Here is a 7,413-nt window from a genome sequence, read left to right on the forward strand (position 1 = left end):
TAGCTTGGTGTTATCGGCTGTAAAAAAAAACATTACAGCTGTGGGCCCGGGTATGACTATTCAACTGTTATTAATCAGCCTCTGCCAACATAACACCCATGTTATATAATATTTTAACAAGATTTCTGTTGTTTAAATTTCATAATACTGCGTTTTGTATTTTGGAGGTTGTTCTACATAATCTCAGAGTCCCCTTAGAATGCTGATGTAAAGAGGCAGAGATCCAAATCTAAAATCTAAATTCTAGGCAGAGAAACTTTATTTATTCCATCTGAGTGGAATATTTATTTACCTACCCACTGAAACACCACAAGAATAACAACTAGGCGGGCACTCAGAAAGCACAGTCGTCCGCCAGGCCCAAGTGCCCTCTCTCGCAAAGATTACGCAGGGAAAGAATAATTTGTCTTTCTGGCCCATGATTCAGATTTATTCTAAAATTAAATAGGTTATTCGTTGGCTCATACTGTATATACCCCTCCACCAAGTTCTATGACAATTGGTCTTCTTGGAAACATAAACACCTTGGCTTAGGTAACTGGTTAGAACACAACCCGGATCACATGCCTACTGCTGTTAATTTCTAGTGTCATAAAGAGAGAGATAGAGAGAAAGAGACAGAGAGAGAGAGAGGGAGAGAAACACATATGCGCGCACACACACACACACACACACACACACGTCAGGGAGAGTGAGAGAAGGCAAGAGAGAGAGAGAGAGAGAGAGGGAGAAAGAGCTATCCTATAATTGTTATTTGTGAGGCTGAAGAAGTTGACCCTGTTCTCCTAGTGAATACTAATAGTGGTGCTCTTGTCATAACACCCATTATTTGAAATAAAGTTAACTTCAGTTCCACATGAATTGAAGGCAACGGAAAGGTTACATGCTCCCCTGGTAGGACTGAGTAAAGTAGATATGAAATTATACAGTGGAAAATGACATCATAATTTACTGGCCTCTCTGACACACAGCAAGGCCCCTTTGTGAGATTAAAGTTTCAGTGGCAGAGAAGAAGACACTGAATTATGGTTTCACATTTACATTGTGAAACTGGATGTATTAGTTATTTATGCCTGCTGTAAAAACATAATTTGCAAACACGTTCATCACCATTTTTAAATGTGTTGCTGCGCCAGTATGCAGGACAAATCAGTCACACAAAAAGTGTGTCAGCTGAGTCATTAGACAAACTCTTTGTTCTGTCCATTGTGGTGGTGAGATTCTTAGAAGAATGTACTTTTCTTAGGCTTGCAAACTAATCTCTCTCTCTCTCTCTTTCTCTCTCTCTCTCTCTCTCTCTCTCTCACACACACACACACACACACACACAAGCACACACACTGTCCTTCAGTTGTCTACTAAGACCAGTTGCGTCATGATTAGGTGTTTTTACACACACACACACACACACACACACACACACACACACACACACACACACACAAACACACATACTGCTGCACTGGCCCTGGCTGGACTGGTTTGTTGTGACAAGATAATACCAGTGCAGGAGGAGCCATCTGGAGAGTAAACATGCTATTATGTGGCACTGGGCAGTCGTTCACCAACGCCAGACCTTCCCATGCTCTTGCAGACAGAGACGACAAGACAAGATGGAGGCTAATTTAGTTGAGTTGTGTAACTTTCTCAGACGCAGGTGACAAGATGGGAGATAATTTAGTTGAGCTGTGAGTATCTGTGTTACCAGGGCCTCCTGTGTTGAACAGAGTGCAGAATTCTCACTCACACAGCATAAAACACAGGAAATGAATATTCATGAGTCTTACTCTGCCAGGGCTGGAGATAACAGGTGATAATTTCACACCTGTCTCACTCAATGAATCAGCAAAGTTTGGACATATATTGTGCTTGGCAACATTTCTCAGAAGCCAGCTCTTTATTCAGGCACTCATGTATACAGTATTATTAAAATGTACAGTAGCATACATAATAATATATAGTACAGTAACAGATATGTGAAATAAATGGTATAAAAATATCTTGCCAATTCATCTTAGTTTCACGATGAAAACAATGAGGGAAATATCCAAACTTAAAGGGAAGCAAATGTATTCTAAAGATAAAAAACAATACCTCATCAAAAATATATGTTACATATGTTTTTTCAACAATTAAATAAATATTCTGCATATGCATGAGAACAAGCACAGGAGGTGATTTAAGTAAACATATATACTCTTTTGACCCTGTGAGGGAAATTTGGTCTCTGCATTTATCCCAATTTGTGAATTAGTGAAACACACAGTGAGGTGAAGCACACACTAATCCCGGCGCAGTGAGCTGCCTGCAACAACAGCGGTGCTCAGGGAGCAGTGAGGGGTTAGGTGCCTTGCTCAAGGGCGCTTCAGCCGTGCCTACTGGTCGGGGTTCGAAACGGCAATCCTCCGGTCACAAGTCCGAAGCGCTAACCAGTAGGCCACGGCTGCCCTATTTCAGTCCCATGGATAGCGATTGCAGAGTTCACTCCCCAGACAGGAAGTTTTTGCTAATCAAAAAGTTTCATTGCTGCAGATGTTCAAGGATTTCAGCTTTTTTGTTTGGGGGGGGGGGGGGGGGGCACCTTTTAACTGCATCAGATATATGTTTTATTCACGCCGTATGCCAGACAGACCACTTCCCTACCTCTCAAGGACCCCCAATTGATCTAAAAAGGGTGATCTCCAGATATTTCAAATTACTGGGCATGAACAGCCTCGGGATATTGACATCGTATGACTTCTTCCTGGGAATCAGGAAATCTAATATTGAGTTAGAGCAGGCTGGATTTGCCTTATACTCTTACGCCACTTAAGGAATAACAATTCAGTCCTGTTCCCCAGAAGGCAGAAGGCAGGCCACAGGACTGACACTCGCCACAAGAACGACTAGAATCAGAATGACTGACCATCAGTGGTACTGACTGACCTTTGAACCCTGAGCTCATTGGCTACAAACCCTGTGAGTTAGCCATGAGCTGGAGGCCATATGACTGACGACCTCAGCCATATTTATAAATATGGCTGTGGGGGGGCTTTATGAGAGTAACACCAGCCAACAGTGGCCACTCACATCTCTGGAGATATTGTATTTACAAAATCATCTTAAATCAAATTATAAACAGTTGTTGTTTAATAGTCACAGTGTACTATAGAATAGCTATAGTCTATTATAGGGCTTAAATATACAGTAAGTGGAGGAAGTCATGCTTGTTTTGTTTATGTTTATGTTTATATTTATTAACAGACAGTTTTGTCCGAAACCAAGGACCAAACGAAACAGACCAGAGAGGTAGCTCACCCCTCCCTTCAGTATTCCCGGAGAAACTCCACACAGGGTTTTTTTTTTTTTTTTTTTTGCTTAGGGGGACAGGCTGCCCCCACATAGTTTGTTTCCAGTTTTCGGAGCCTGTGCTGCATACTGAGACCAGGTTTTTTAACAGTGTACTCACGGAATGGGCAGCTAGCGGATTGTCAGGAGATGATTGCTGAATGTGACAAAAAATATTATAGGCTTGAAATTGCGTAAGATCACTGACTGCATCTTTAAAATACCTATCCTGGCAAATAAATGGGTAAGGTGTGTGTGTGTGTGTGTGTGTGTGTGTGTGTGTGTGTGTGTGTGTGCGTGTGTGTGTGTGTGTGTGTGTGTGTGTGTGTGTGTGTTGGAAAGTGGAGGAGAACAAACTGTCTTAACCTCTATGTTGATGCTAATGTATTCAAACAGAGGTGATAGCACAGGAAAGAAGAGGATGAGGAGGAAGAACCCATTCAGCAACAACAACAACAACAACAACAACAACAGTGTGGACTAGGCAAGCAACAGTGACAAGTAAGAAAGACAACAACAGCAGCAGAGATGCAGGGCATCAGTATCCATTAATCTTTCCACCAATCAGAGTGAGTTGTTGATAAAAAGCCTCCCTGACAAATGTGCTCCATTTGTGTCGGCTGGGTTTTTCCTGTGAGGCCCTGAGCTGGGCTGGCTGTTTACAGGGAAGCTGCTGCCGGGGCAACAGACACACAGACAGACAGAAAGACAGACACACAGACAGGCAGACAGATAGACAGACAGACAGACACACACACACACACACACACACACACACACACACACACACACACACACACACACACACACACACACACACACAGGCAGATAGACGGACAGCCGATGGCAGCTCAGTACAGCACAGCACTGCACAGCGCTGATGGAGCAGAGACACATTCAGACAGACACCACTGGGGGGGGGGGGGTTTAACACCAGCAAGGGGAGAGAAGGGTGCTACAAGTGTTGTGCATGAACCCCAAAGAACATGTAGGCACAATGAAGAAACATTTCCCTGTACATTTACCTGCACATTTGCATTTATTCAGATGCTTTTATCCATAGATGTTGAGATAAAGGGGGCCCTGAGATGGAGCTGCCATCTTCACTAGGGAGGTCGGCGCCTTCATGTATGTTAGGTCAAAGTTTGGGGAAGTGTCACAGATTTCGGTTGTCAAGAGATACATCCTTGTGTGTAATGTTGAAGAGTTGGGTGATGTGATCATTAAATATCTGGAATACCGGGGGGGGGTTTGACATGCTCTATACGAACTGTGTCTTTTCTCTGTATCTTCAGACTGTGCTTGTTAGCGACACAGCATAGGTCTACGGTACCGTGAATTAAGCTCTCTGAATTTCTGAGTGACTGATGACTCTGATGACTGATGCCTGAGAACTTCTTTGAACAATCCAGAATATTGTACCACCCGACATTCTAAGTTCTAGTCAAAGTGTGATAGGAAGAGAAAGTGACAGAAGAAGAAGGTAGAGAAGGGAAGTACCTGGTACAGTACGTACGTGGTGTAGAAACATGGTAGAACCAAGAAGGCTATGTGAAACACACAAAATGAGGAAGACAATATGATATTGTCACAAAGAACACAAGAGATCCGTAAGAAATATTAAAGAACCGAATATCGGAGAAGGACAAAGAACACATGAGAGTCTGGGAGAAGCCCGGAGAGAGAGTGCAGGGTGGAGAAGTAAGGTGAGCAGTGGTGGAAGAATGGGGACGAGCTGCTGATGACTCAGTGGGGATTGATGCACAGCAGCAGAAGCAAAGGGAGGAACAAGGACATTTGCATATCAAAGTGGCATTCGGCACTCAGAGGGCTTGCTCACAGGCTCACACAGATGATCCCAAAATCGACATGACCATAGCACCATTAGAGTGGACAAAGAAAAAACAGGGTCACATGTGTTTCATGTGTTGTGTGTGCTTGTCTCTCTCTCCTTCTGTTTCTCTGTCTGTCTGTTAATCAGTCTGTCTCTCTCTTTCTCTCTCTCACACTCTCTCTCTCTCACACACACACACAGTCAAAGAAGAAGTCACAGTAAGTTTTGAAGTAAAACACCAAAGTTTCTTGGCAGCCATCAGAGGAATCTAAAAAGCCTACAGCTGTGGAAAAGATCAAACCAACACCCCCCTTTAAGAAAAGAAAAACTACCGACATCTAAAGGCTGTTATGCCATTGACACCAACAAAATGATCTCTTTCCAGACAAATGAACCACAAAGGAAGGTCTCTGTGGTGCTTTTGTCAACAACTATCCATTTGTAACATTCTCTTTTATCAGGACAGGACCATACAGCGACGTGAGAGGGACTGCTGTCATGGCAACCGCGGCTGGCACACAGAAGATAAAAGTAACTGATGCAATCTGATGAAGTAACAATGGTGTTTTCATAAACCTCCACAAACCAGCATAACGCGTTCAGATGTAGAATGCGTTGAATTTGTACACAAACACACTAAACAGCCAGAACCTATAAGAGGCTGAATGTCAAATCGAAAAGGCCTCAAAAGGAGCCTCTCACCACACACATTCATCACAGTTCACTCGTCTGAAGTGTTCTGAAGTGGGGTGTAGATTATTGTGCTTATGCTTGTTTTCCTCTTCATGGCTTTTCAAGACACATAACTGATTATATAAAAAGAATGACTTAATACCCCAGAATAGCTCTGAGAAATTTGTCTAACTGCACTCTTTATTGATTCTACAGCTGAGTACAAACATCGACACGAGTGCAAGAGTGTCAATCAAGCCCACACACCCTTTATAAGAGCCATTGATTTCTCATTCAAGTTCACGGAATGAATACTCTAGGCAACAGAATATTGAGCTGTTCCATATTCCATTTTCGCATTACATTATGATCGCACCCGCTCAACATCTCTTCCTCCCCCATTTAGCTTATCACATCCACATTCAAAACAAACCTTTACATATTGTGGACTAACTGGAGGGACGTACAGTATTCTAACGCAAAGTGCTTTACCCACTAAACAAATTCCACATGTCAATGTCCTGAAATCTCGGTGGACAGCAGCTATTGAGCATTGACAGGTGCCATAGACAGGGGGTAATATTTCATAATGCAATTGTTCAAACAATAACATTCACATGCACAATACTACATTCCAGCACAAGAGACAAACCACTGACACTGTTCAGCATTGTGTCTGATGCCATGTGCTGTAAACACAACCTCTTGTCTCCTCCTTAGCCCCTTCATTTAGATTAAGTATAAGTATATATACTTTTTTGATCCCGTGAGGGAAATTTGGTCTCTGCATTTAACCCAATCGGTGAATTAGTGAAACACAAACAGCACACAGTGAAGTGAAGCACACACTAATCCCGGCGCAGTGAGCTGCCTGCTTCAACGGCGGCGCTCGGGGAGCAGTGAGGGGTTAGGTGCCTTGCTCAAGGGCACTTCAGTCGCGGCCCACTGGTCGGGGCTCGAACCGGCAACCCCTCCGGTTACAAGTCCAGAGTGCTAACCAATGGGCCACGGCTGCCCCGATTAGACTGTATGACAAGGCACATCACTGCCTTTTTTTATCAATCTGCTCAGCTTTTCTTTTTGTCAGGTAAGTCTACAGAAAGAGTCAGCAGTCGAAGCTGATTTGAGTCGATATATTTTAGATATGATGGATTGACTGACTGCATGCACTGTTCCAAACAGCTGTGGAAGAATGCTCTTAAATATTGAGCTAAACACAGCAGACACCGCCCAATCGATACTGGTTCACTCTGAGGGGAGATAAGGATATCTTGGGCAGCCATGCTCTCAGTCTGCCCCACCACTTCTCCATCATTAACTCTTCCCATCTACGGACACCTGTGCTGCTGATGGTGGCATCTTAGTCATGTGCAGGTCTGTCTGCCTGTGGGGATCCTGGTTCAATTCCGGCTCGCAGTTATTTTCTCTCTCTCTCTCTCTCTCTCTCTCTCTCTCCCTTCCTCTCTCTCTTTCTCTCTCTCTCTTTCTTTCTCCCATTTGCTTCCTGTCCATCTTTACTGACCTGTCTGCATCAAGGCAAAAAGCCCCAAAAATATACTTTCAAAAAATACAGCGCTTTT

This window comes from Alosa sapidissima, chromosome 17 (genome assembly GCF_018492685.1).
Source record: "Alosa sapidissima isolate fAloSap1 chromosome 17, fAloSap1.pri, whole genome shotgun sequence".
NCBI classification, from domain to species: domain Eukaryota; kingdom Metazoa; phylum Chordata; class Actinopteri; order Clupeiformes; family Clupeidae; genus Alosa; species Alosa sapidissima.